The following is a 12,840-nucleotide window of genomic DNA, read 5'->3' on the forward strand; positions in this document are numbered from 1 at the left end:
ATAAAATTGGTCACAAGGTGCTCAGCAAAGTCCTTGTAGTCTTTGATCCAGCAAGGACTCTTGACTGTCCAGTCTAGGAAACTAAAGAGCTTCTTAACTACTATGTGGTCCAGCTACGTCGAAGAGAACATAATCTATGCTTAAGCGATGGCCAAGCGATACGAGGAGTTGATGGGGATGGAGAAGTCCCCTTGGGAGGAGGCAGTGACTCCCAAAGAGGGAGTTTCCCCTGTGGCATATTACAGGTATATCTCCTCTTTTACCAGACATGGGGGACGATGGGCGAGAGTCACCTTATCTTGAGCACTCTTAGCAGAGCCAGTCTCCAATTTCATTGATGGCTTTTTAGACGATGACAAAAGACCCATCTTGGGAAGCCTGGAACTACCTTCTGGGAGGCTCCTCTCGGGGAAGAAGCTGGAGAGACTGGGGCCAGCTGGAGTGAAAAATGAAGGAAAACTCTACAACAGGTGGTGAAGAAGAGCTGTATGTGCCAAAGGAGGGAGGAGAGTCTTGGTTGATCTCCTCTTCATCCAAAGAGATCGGAGGCAGGGACAAGTCATGAACAGATTTGGAGGTGGGAACTAGCTTGAGGAAGCTCATGATTTTGGATAGCTGTTGCCTGATGGGCGCCAAAGAAGATTTATCTTGATCCAAGGTAGGTGCTTGGCACTCAGCAGAGGTAGACAGGTGATGATGAGTTGGCACCGGGCACTTGGCTGATGGCACTGGGTGCTCAGGAGGTGATGTTGAGCATTCGGGATGAGACAGGCACCTGAGATGGTTCTTTGGGTGCTTGAGATCCAAAAGAGTGAGTGGGAAATCAGACCAAGACAAAGATGGAGGGATACACAGCATAGCTACAGGATGACTGAATTGCAAAGCGTCTCCTTGTATTGCTTAACAGGCAGCAGAGAAGAGCGCCCAACATCATCCACATGCCTCTACAATGGCCAGAATGAATTGAAGAAGCGCCTGTGGTGCCTGTTACTGGAAGTGGACTCCAAACATAACTACAAATGACGCACATCCAAAGACATGCCTTTCAAATGGCCATCTGTCGAAACCTGGGTTCATGCAACAGGGTCAAACCCCACCAACCTCCCTTGGACGTCCAGTAAGTGTTCTCCCAGGGCTAGGGGAGTCGGATAGTGAACCTTTGTCTAGAAGAACTGGCTGGACTAGTACCCACCTGCTCCACTTGCACTTCACTAGACACTTTATCACAAAACACAAAACACTTCTTCCATTAAGACTTTCAAGGATGGCCCAATCTCAGACACAGTGCATATTCACTACCAGGTTCAACTTCTTATCAAACCTGGATCCAAGGATGGAAATGGCATTGGGGTCAGAGGCACGGGAGTAAGTGGATTGATAGTAGGTGGGTTGGGAATAGGAAAAAAGGCGGGAATGTTTTAATTATTTAAGATGCACTGTCACAAGTGATGGAAAATGCAAAATACAGATCAAGAAGAGAATATCCATGGCTAAAGATGCATATGGTAAGATCAAGAAATTACACACTAAATTGAAAATATCTATGAATCAAAGGAGGAAGTTTGGGAAATGTTTTGTTTGGTCTGTATTGTTGTATGGCTGTTAAACTTGGACTTTGAGGAAGGCAGACAAGGAGAGGTTACAGGCTGCAAAAATGTGGTTTTGGAGGATGTTAAAAATATCATGGACAGAAGGGAAAACTAATGAGGAAGTATTAGAGAGAGTAGGCATTGAAAGAGAGCTTTTGGCTTCAGTGAGATGTAGACAAATGCAGTTTGTGGGTCACATAGTGAGAAGACAAGAACTAGAGTATATCTCTCTCACTGGTAAAATCAATGGAAGGAGACCGAGAGGAAGACCTTGACAAAAATATATGGATGGATTGGTGAGAATGACTGGAGGAAGAATGTTTGCAGCTCAGTTGCTGTAAAGCCAGAAATAGAGAAGAATGGCGAGCAATGATTGCCAATGCCCTTGGGAATATGGTACCTAGATGATGATGACTGGGAAAGAAGAAATTGCAAGGTTACGATCTGATAGAAGGCGCATTTCTCTTTTTAGCCATTTCAAACTTATTTAGGCAAATTTCAAGATCCTTCCACTTTCTCTCATCCCAATCCTTGCACTCATCACAAGTCTTCTCATTGCTTGGAACATACCTGCCCTCTACAATTACTGCAAATAGTATGTGAATAATAACACAACTTAGTCAGTATAGTTCTAAGGCTTTCGCTACAATAGCAAACACTAGAAGCACTCACACCAGACATAACTAATTCAAAGAGCTGACAAAAGCAAACAAAAGCTTGAAGTCTATTGCTACGTTTATAGAACGCCTCGCCTTCCCAGCAGAGTTTTAGTTTTGTTTAATTATAAAAGTAGCAGCCATGCCGTCTCCTGAAGCTACTGTTGTTGGGAGAGAGTGGGGATGTCGTAGGAATGATATTTCCGGTCTGACGGAAGCACTTAGGGTAAGAGAGGCAGGTCACAAGAGTAGCTAGGCTTCGAGATGGATTTTAGGGACTTCTACAATAAGACCTATTTTCCTTCCCAATTTGCTGGCGTTGTGTTTACCACCTTTCAGGCATGCTCGAGGCGGTTTTGGAAGCCCCGTGATTGCGAAAGCAAGCAGTATCGCTCTCAGTCGGCTGTGAGACGTGGTCTCGGCCAGAGGTCAAATGCCAGCTCCAAAATTAGGCTACCCAAAACGACTAACACTGTGGGAACTGGTGGAACCCGGACCCCAGACCTGAACAGAGGTCGGACCGCATTCTCCTACAAGGATACACAGAATATTGCATAAAGGTACGTCTGAAAGTGTAAACTTCAACCCAGCACCTTTTACTACCATACGACTCTTGCTAAATTCATTTTCAATTCTTATTTTTACCCCTTCTACATCAGAAGCCCTTTGTCCTCATCGGGCCACGTGCTCCCCTTTGTGACTTGTTAAAGACCTAGTTTTCGTGCATACCTCAGTGAACCATTCGAGTTTACCTTCCCCAATGTTAGAGAATTAATCAGCCTTAATCAAAGCAAGAAGTCATTTTTCCTTTTTATCTCGTTTAATCTGGATTCTTTCCAGATTCCATGAGTCACGTGCCGTCTCGGCCCGCAAGTGTGCATTAACCCAAGTGAATGAAAACCAGCTTGAATTGAATGAGACTATAAGCCCCAACGTGGGGGCCCATATCATTTAACTTTTCTCCAGGCCAGCACGGGCCTTTCTGTAAATAAATAGTTTTAAAGTAACGAGCTGAGTTTTCTGGCGACCTTCCCTCTAAAGAAAGTTTACGGTAAGTTCAAGCAATTCCCTCTTGAAATCCCTAAATTACTTCCGTTTACGTATCTAGTCTCTCACAAGGCCCTATATACGTAATATTGGCGAATCTTGCCTGGATTGAACCTAGCTTGCTTAAAAAAAGCTTGTAAATCGCGTTATCCGTTGTAAAACGTAAACTGTAAATTATTTTACAAAAAGTAAATCAAGCACACTTGCAGGGAAAGAAGACACACTGACTCACGGTAAGGTACTCCATTCATTAATATGATTATTTATAACCTATGTTAGCTTAAGGTACGTTTAAGTATTTTTATTGTAGAAGTGTTTAAAAGAGCGTAGGTAGAAATCTTATTATTGTAACGGCGAACGCGCCAGAGCTTTATTTTAGCGGCGAGCAAACAATTTGCCCCGCGAATTTTCTGTTACTTTGTGCTGTCCTCGTAGGAGCTCTCACGAACACGTGTGCAGATAGATGCCAGAAAGGACCAGATCAAACTAGGAAGTGCTTTGCCAGTGTTTATTGCTGTATTAGAAAGCCTAGCTAGTTAGGAGTGTTTTACTAATAGTTACGGCAAAAGAAGTGTACAATTCTTTTGTCTGTGATATGTTAGGGAATCCATTTTTAACTTAGTTTCATTCCAAGTGTTGGTAACCGCTTACCTCTCAGCTAATTCAGCTTCGCGCTCTCTCGCGCCTGCGCGGTCTCAACCAGCCTTCGTTGTCGCTCACAGCGGCAGCCATGTTTTTATCCCTTTCAGAATTATCTAAACCATTTAAGCAAAGTAACGTAAGTCTCAAAGTTTTAACGTAAATAATATCGATCTTGGTACTAGTATCTATCGTCCTGCCAGAAAAATTAACGTAATTCGCCTTGAATAAGAAAGTAGTATTTTGTGTTGTAAATTGCCTTCGCATTTACAGAGAATCAGCTGATTCGCCATCACTGCTAGCACACCGTGGTGCTAACCGCTCTTCTTGCCTCACGTGTCTCACCTCGCATCGCTCACTCGCGCGCTGAGCGAAAATTTCATTTCACTTCGCACTTAACGTAGCCTCATTCACAATTGTTTGCTAACATCGTTTCAAATCCTTACCGTAATTTTTCACTTGTCCTTACATAAAGTTAACGTAAATCTCAAGTAGAGTAAATCACAAGAATTGTTAACGTAAAACGCGTCGTTGTAAAATTCATATTGAAACGCAAATCATTTCGTAAGCGCGAGCCGCTACATTAACGTAAAAATCGTTCAACGCGAGCGCGTTATCATTTTCATAAAACGTTTTCAAAAGCAATTCTTTCATTTCACGTTAACGTAAGTAAATCATTTAACGCAAGTTGCGTCATATTAAACTAACGTTAGTAGTTCAATTCAATATAAGGGAGTTCATTCACATATCATTTTTCACCCTCTCCGAGAGAGAGAGAGAGAGAGAGAGAGAGAGAACCAGAACCCAGTATTCACGAAGCCAAGAGTACTACATCTTACCATTAATTATAGCATGCCGAATTAACCTTATTTTAGTCTCTTGTGTCTTTCATTTACACAGCGTGATACGTACGCGCATGTGTCCAGTGCAGTTTGCAAACATTTATTTGTTTCATTTATCGAGTACTTCAGCGAGTGACTGAGCATTTCTAAAATTTCCATTACCTGTCGTTGCCCGAGTGGTCTTTTCATTTTCTTTATCACGAAAGACTTGCGTATACCGCAAGCACAATTCGCACAGTGTGCCACGCCAATTCATTACTTCCAGACAGGGAAGTCGTTACCAGTTTAGGACCGGGCAACAACAGTGCACGTCAGGTCTTATCATTTTACAGTGCCACTAATTCTTGACACTGTTCACCGACTGGCCGCTGAAGTACTCCCACCTTTTACTTTCTCTCCTCCACCATTACACTCTGCCCCGAACAGAGTGCCATTTCACTTCGGTATACTTGAGTATACTGCGTGTAGTGTCCGGGACACACCAGCACGATACCAGTGCTCAAAGGAACGCCTCCTCATAAGTGCCATTGCACCTGTACAGGCCGTACAGGTAGCCATTCTACCTGCGTGTCCGTCCTGCGGAACGCCCCTTAGTGTGACGTGCGCCGCACACTCCATTTGAGTTGTCCGCCTCATCAGAAGGTGCCACTCCCCAAAGTGCCACAGAGCACCCAGTCCTTTAAGATTTTTTTTCATCCAAGCCTCCACTGCAGCCTAAGGAAATGGCTTCTGCTGCCCAACCACATATATCCATGGAGCTGGAAAGGCTCCAGACCCTCATGGCTCTGGGCACGAACGCGGTTACACTGGGCAGGAACTCACCCAGTGGGTGAAGGGGCAGGTGGATGATCTGCTCCTGCAAGAGAGAGCCGCCAGAGAAGCAGAGAGGAAGGAAAAAGAAGCAGAGAGGAAGGAAAAAGAAGCAGAGAGGAAGGAAAAAGAAGCAGAGAGGAAGGCAAGGGAAGAAGAGAGGAAGCATGAGCTAGCTCTCAAGGAGAAGGAGCTCGAGGTGGAGAAGGCACGACAGGTGAATGCCGAAGCCCTAGCCATGCAGCCAGCTCCCAGCCCCACGCCTACAGTGTCGTCCAACCCTATTGCCAGCATTAACGCTCTCATCCCGAAGTGGACTGAGGATGAGCCCGAGGCATGGCTGGAAGAAGTGGAAGCCTTATTCGGAAACTACCCTACCACTGAGATAGAGAGGGCCGCCCTACTTGCCAAGCACCTGGACGGCAAGGCTAAGACTGCCCTCCGCTCACTGGATCAGGGTCAGCGAGGGGACCTGGTGGAAGTTCGCCGGGTCATTACAAAGGCCTATGAAATCACCCCGGAGAGGTGGAGGCAGCGTTTCAGAGGTCAGGCAAAGGAAGTTGGTTGGGCCTGGGGAGATTACTCCTACCACAAAATCCAAGCCGGAAAGCGCTGGCTCGAGGCCATGTCGTGCACCGAGTTCCAGGACCTGTTTAACAGGATCATGCTGGAAGACCTCTACCAGTGTGTACCTGGGCCACTCGCAGTGCACCTTAACGACAAGCAACCCAAGACACTTGCGGAAGCTTGTCGCCTGGCTGACGACTGGGAGACCTTCAACCCTCTCACAGCACCGCCCCACCGACGCATAGTGCCACCCGGTCATCTCTCTGGATCCACTCGGCCAAAGGACGCCCACCAAGGACACCCACGGACTTGCAACGTTTGCAAGAAAGTGGGTCACCTCGCAGCAGAGTGCCGCCTCAAGAGCGCTGAGAGCCACAAACCCCCTCAGAACCTCCTAGGCCACCGAACGGTGCCTCAGCCTCCTCTCAAGACCAATCAGATGCCTTTCCGGAGACCAGCCCAGCAGAGGGACTCCTGCAGAGCCTGTGGGGCTACAGGGCACTACTCCCCTGGATATCCCGGTGCCCAAGCACGTGCCTTCGACCCGGCACGTCCACCTGATCAGTGCCACAACCCCCTCGGCCGTTATGCCCGAGTCCAGGTCTCACCCTGAGCGGGTGTGGACCTCTTCAGTCACAGTGGCACCCCTGGATGGCTCTACCCTACCTGTGACTCTGCCAGTTACGGTAGATACCGGCTCCGATCTGTGTCTTATAGACCGGGACCAACGTGCCAGCCAGTGCCACAGTTGACGAGCACATCAGGTGGGCCATGACATTGGGTCGAAGGACAGTCCAAGACCGTTCCCACAGTCGTCCTGCAGGTCACCACTCCTTGGTGCACCAAACCTCACGCCTAGGTGTGTACGTACGATTCGGCATGGAGTAGGTTTCCTATTGGGACGGGACCTCCTCTGGGGATGTCCCTCCCCCACACACTCCAGGGCCAAGCTATCTCACCACCTCAAATCACGGCCAGAGAGGACTCTTCACCTGTGCCAGAGCACACTGCCAGCCTTGGTGACTCCACAGATTCGCAACCTGTGGGGCCATCTCGGCCTTACCGTCCAATGCCACAGAAGAAGTTCTCGAACCAGTTCTGCCGAGACTGTGGCCGCAAGGGTCACATGTCTGCCAACTACGTAGGGTGCGCGAATTACAATATTCCTGCCATCGCTATGGCAGTTACCAATCCTTCGTTACTAGGACCCCCAGCTCAGGGCCCTATAACCGTTGCACCCATCCAAGGTCATTATCCACCAAGCCATGTCAGAGCCTTTGATGACTCCGGCGCTCAAATCTCCCTGATACGGGAAGATCAAATCCCCCGAGGGGCTACCATTGATAGACGGCAACTGATCACGATTGAAGGCATCAATCATAGTAAGATGATCCTTCCCACCGTCCAATTGAGAGTCGTACGACCTCACCTTGCCAAGGTATGTACACTTGCAGTTGCAAGCTACCTTCCAGGAGGTTACGACCTTATCCTAGGGCATGACCTGAGGTCTCCCATTTCCAAGGGCACGCTGAGAGGTATTGCACCTCCAGTACCCGCCACAGGTCCAGTCGACCTCAACTCCCTGCCAGTGCCACTTGGCAGCACTGAGCAGTGCCAAGCTCCGTCCAGCCTGGGCGTAGAGCCACCACCGAACTTGACTTCTGCGCCTGGCCCCGAGCTAGTGCCGGCAGACCTACCCTTCATACCTCCTCTGGAAAACCAGGAACTGCCCGACCAGGAGTCAGCCTGGAGTTTTCCCCTTACGACGGCTGCTGCAGATACCGAAGTAGGGTGTTCTCCTGAAGTCCCCCAGGCTACCCCTGCCTCTGCTCCTGCCCCCCCCGCCCGGTTTCTTTCTGTTTCTGGCCTTTCCCCAGAGTCTGTGCCTCCGTCTACTCCTAGGACTGGTATAGCCAGGTCCTGGAGGAATAAGAAGAAGAAGAAGGGACGTCATTAACATACTAACAAAAGAGCCACATGCTCTCCTTGACACCTGTGCCCAAGGTACAGTGTCGCATTCAATTGCAGAGTGATCCTGGCACCTACCCAGAGAAGGTAGCCAGCCCGATCCCTGCCAGTAGCACTAACCCTCTAACCCCTAGCCATTGTAATACTAACCCTCACTTAAATATAATTACCTCATTGCATTTCCCTCCTGGTAAATTAACCACTCATCATCCCCAGCGCATCATTACCTCTCATTATATATTCTACCAGTTCCGTCGCTGAACTACTGCTGTGCGTACCACACTCGGGAATGATTGCGTCTTCATTTAACTGTATTGAGTAGGTTAGGCTAATAGATTTAGTACCAGGGCATTAGGTTAGTAGCAAGTAGAATTTTCAAGTAACCTTATCTAGGGGTAGAGTAGACTGTCGTCACAAGACAACCTGTAGTTATTTATTAGGCTAGACTACATCACTATATTAAGTTAGTACACTTAGCATCTTTGCCTATAAGTTAGGTAGGCCATTGTAGTCAGCCGTATCGCTGCTCAAAAAACTTCAAGTTAGAGTAGGAGAACTGGGTTGTCGAGGCGATCAACTTATTTAAGCCAAGACCTTCACGCCCGAAAGGGAGTGAATGCCTTCTTAACAGGGGAGCTGCTACGTTTATAGAACGCCTCGCCTTCCCAGCAGAGTTTTAGTTTTGTTTAATTATAAAAGTAGCAGCCATGCCGTCTCCTGAGCTACTGTTGTTGGAGAGTGGGGATGTCGTAGGAATGATATTTCCGGTCTTGACGGAAAGCTTAGGGTAAGAGAGGCAGGTCACAAGAGTAGCTAGGCTTTTCGAGATGGATTTTTAGGGACTTCTACAATAAGACCTATTTTCCTTCCCAATTTGCTGGCGTTGTGTTTACCACCTTTCAGGCAATGCTCGAGGCGGTTTTTGGAAGCCCCGTGATTCGAAAGCAAGCAGTATCGCTCTCAGTCGGCTGTGAGACGTGATCTCGGCCAGAGGTCAAATTGCCAGCCTCCCAAAATTAGGCCTACCCACGACACACTGGTGGACCCGGACCCCAGACCTGAACAGAGGTCGGACCGCATTCTCCTACAAGGATACACAGAATATTGCATAAGGTACGTCTGAAAGTGTAAACTTCAACCCAGCACCTTTTACTACCATACCGACTCTTGCTAAATTCATTTTCAATTCTTATTTTTACCCCTTCTACATCAGAAGCCCTTTGTCCTCATCGGGCCGGGGGGGGACGTGCTCCCCTTTTGTGACTTGTTAAGACCTAGTTTTTTTTTCGTGCATACCTCAGTGAACCATTCGAGTTTACCTTCCCCAATGTTAGAGAATTAATCAGCCTTAATCAAAGCAAGAAGTCATTTTTCCTTTTTATCTCGTTTAATCTGGGATTCTTTTTCCAGATTCCATGAGTCACGTGCCGTCTCGGCCCGCAAGTGTGCATTAACCCAAAGTGAATGAAAACCAGCTTGAATTGAATGAGACTATAAGCCCCAACGTGGGGGCCCATATCATTTAACTTTTCTCCAGGCCAGCACGGGCCTTTCTGTAAATAAATAGTTTCAAAGTAACGAGCTGAGTTTTCTGGCGACCTTCCCTCTAAAGAAAGTTTACGGTAAGTTAAAGCAATTCCCTCTTGAAATCCCTAAATTACTTCCGTTTACGTATCTAGTCTCTCACAAGGCCCTATATACGTAATACTATACAAAAGCAACAATACTTCACTGACTTCCAGTGACAATAACCTAAAAACTGACTGGTGAAGAAAGCTGCAGCAAGCTCGATGATGTTGATTGTGTGAGCAACAAAAACAGAATGACAATGTTGGGTAAGCTGTTCCAACACACCCCGTTAAGTGGCCAGAGCTTGCTACCTACACTAAACTACTGAGGCCAAATTAATGGATTTTGTTACATACCAGATACATAATCAAGTCTGACAAAAAAAAAAAAAAAAAAAAATATGGGCGCTTTTGGTTTTGCAAGTACATTGTAGTCGCTTTATTAATCAAACACTAAACAAGGTGTGTAGTACATGAAATTTTTTTATGGTTTTGTTTATAAATTTTATATCTATATATATATATATATATATATATATATATATATATATATATATATATATATATATATATTCTATAATATATATCTAAATATATAGATATATCTCAGTAGCCCCGTATTTGCATTCTCCGGATTCACGGAATTCTCTCTGGACCATATCTACCAATTATTTGAGTTAACATGTGCCTATTCGCAGGGTTTTCCGATAAAAATAATCATTAATTAGTGTATTTTGTGTTATTTTCATGACTAAATACATTTTTACGACAAAACGATTGACTAATTTTCAAATGTTAATATTGATTGATGCTGTATTAGCAAGTTTAATAAAATTAAATATCACATAATAAAAATAATAATTCTTTCTATCTTCCTCTCTCTCTCTTACAGAGATGTATGTCTTTTGCTGTAATTATAAAATTCATATTATGTAATAGTATTTTAAAGAAATACAAGAATCTATCTGTTTCGCTGGAAGCGTTACAAGTATTTTCTGAGAGGACAGAGATAAACAAACACATACACTCACTCTCTCTCTCTCTCCTAATGGTAAAATGTTTCAGATGACTTAGAAATGATACTAATAATACCAATTCAATGGTATACTATTTGATGTAGGCTGATACTTTAAGTATACATTTGGTATTTGAATTTTCAAGATAGGCAGATGTAAGCATTTTTCGAGGGGAGTTCTAACTAATCGCGGGTTCGAGCTATTCGCGTGGGTGTCTGGTACCCATATCCAACGAATACGGGGGAACACCTCAAGATCTGTGATTAAAGAGGTGTAACTGAAATGTATGTTTTCAAATAAATAAGAATTACTATTAATCATAAATATAAATCAGTTCCATAGATATAGATAGAAGATAGATTTAAGATTAGATAGATTAGATTATAGAAGATAAGATAGATTAGATAGATCGATAGATAGATAGATATAGATAGATATATATATATAGAATAGTATATAGGATATATATGTACAGTGGTACCTCGAGATACGAAATTAATCCGTTCCGAAACAGCCTTCGTATTATGAGTTTTTCGTATCTTGGAACACATTTTACATGTAAAATGGCTAATCCGTTCCAAGCCCTCCAAAAACACCCAAGTAAATTATATTTCCAGGCCTAAAACACATGTTCTAGGGTTACGACGGAAGAAATATGTCTCCAAAAAGGCAAAATACTGTACATACTTGAGTAATATTCAACTGCATGTAATGTTCAACCCCATTTCTACTGCATATATTAGGACTTTAGCATATGTCCTCTAGCAATAAGCCTAGCCTATGTTAGCGGTTGCTACTGTAGCCTAGTCTATGATTCTGACATCTAAACCTAAGAGCTAAAAGCTTAGAGTATGCCAATAAAATGTATAAATAATCAGTATGTACTCATTTCATATAATTATTAATTAATCATTAACTATAATACACAAACTAAGAAAAAACAAACCTTCCAATCGATTGTTTACATTCTTACGAGTATCGAACGAGCGCCAAGCAATCATTTTTCCTAGCACACAGTAAGCCATAAATTGTCATTAATATCTCTCTTCAACTAATGAAACCACCAAACAGTATAATAACCATTCATTTCTATTCTTTATTCTATCTTTACCTAATGGAGATACCGAGTTACTGACAGCTGTAATGGAACATAGTAATACGTAACGTAATAATAAAACAGAAGAAGAATTCTAAAAAATACCTATTTGTTGGCAGACTGATTTATTTTATATTTTCTGATATCTAATTCACAATTTTTTTATTAAATGTATTGCATGTACTCATTTCAAATAATTATGAAGTAACCATTAACTATAATAAACAAAAAAAAAAAAAAAAGCTTCCAAACGTCTGTTTACATCCATCACTTACTAGTATCGAACGATCGCCAAGCAATCACTTTTACACAGTAAGCCATAAATTTTCATTATCTCTCTTCAACTACTGAAACTACCAAACAGTATGATAACCATTCATTTCTATTCTTTATTCTATCTTTACCTAATGTTTTTTTTTTATTAAATGTATTGCATGAATAAGTTTTCAATTTACAGCAACCTTTTACCAATAGAATACTTAGAGCACAAGGGGTAGATACTGACCAATAGGAGAGCAGAACCTTATGGGGTGACTAGCATAAGGAACCAATGGGAGAGCGGGAGGATGGTGGCGAGTTTACTCAGTTGGCGGCGCGGGAGTTTTAAAATTGTTCTCGGTGGTCCGGGCGAATCTCGGGACTTTACAGCAACAACCTTTCGTATCTTGAAAACTTTTCATATGTAGAGCAGTAAAATTTTTCGCATTGGCTTTCGTATCTCGAGTTTTTCGTAAGTAGAGCCTTTCGTATCTCGAGGTACTACTGTATGTATGTATGTATGTGTGTGTGTGTGTATGTATGTATGTATGTATGTATGTATGTAATTATTAGTATGTATGTATGTATAGTATAAAAAAAATATGTAGTATATATATATATATCTATATATATAATATATAATATATATATATAAATATTATATATATTAATATATTATTATATATATATTATTAATATATATATATAGTGATGAAGCCCTCCATGCTTTTTTGTTTCACTGTGTGAGCACTTGCTCTGAAACTCTGAGGGCTGTGGTTTAAAA

The 12,840-nt window shown here is 43.6% G+C and overlaps 1 protein-coding gene across 4 annotated transcripts in view; it reads right to left on the minus strand.

Moving 5' to 3' along the window:
• LOC135198612 (probable ubiquitin carboxyl-terminal hydrolase FAF-X) overlaps positions 1-12,840 on the minus strand; it is a 506,622-nt gene that overhangs the window by 205,940 nt on the left and 287,842 nt on the right. The gene's annotated exons all lie outside the window — the stretch shown is intronic.

Source organism: Macrobrachium nipponense, chromosome 22 (assembly GCF_015104395.2).
Source record: "Macrobrachium nipponense isolate FS-2020 chromosome 22, ASM1510439v2, whole genome shotgun sequence".
Taxonomy (NCBI): Eukaryota; Metazoa; Arthropoda; class Malacostraca; order Decapoda; family Palaemonidae; genus Macrobrachium; species Macrobrachium nipponense.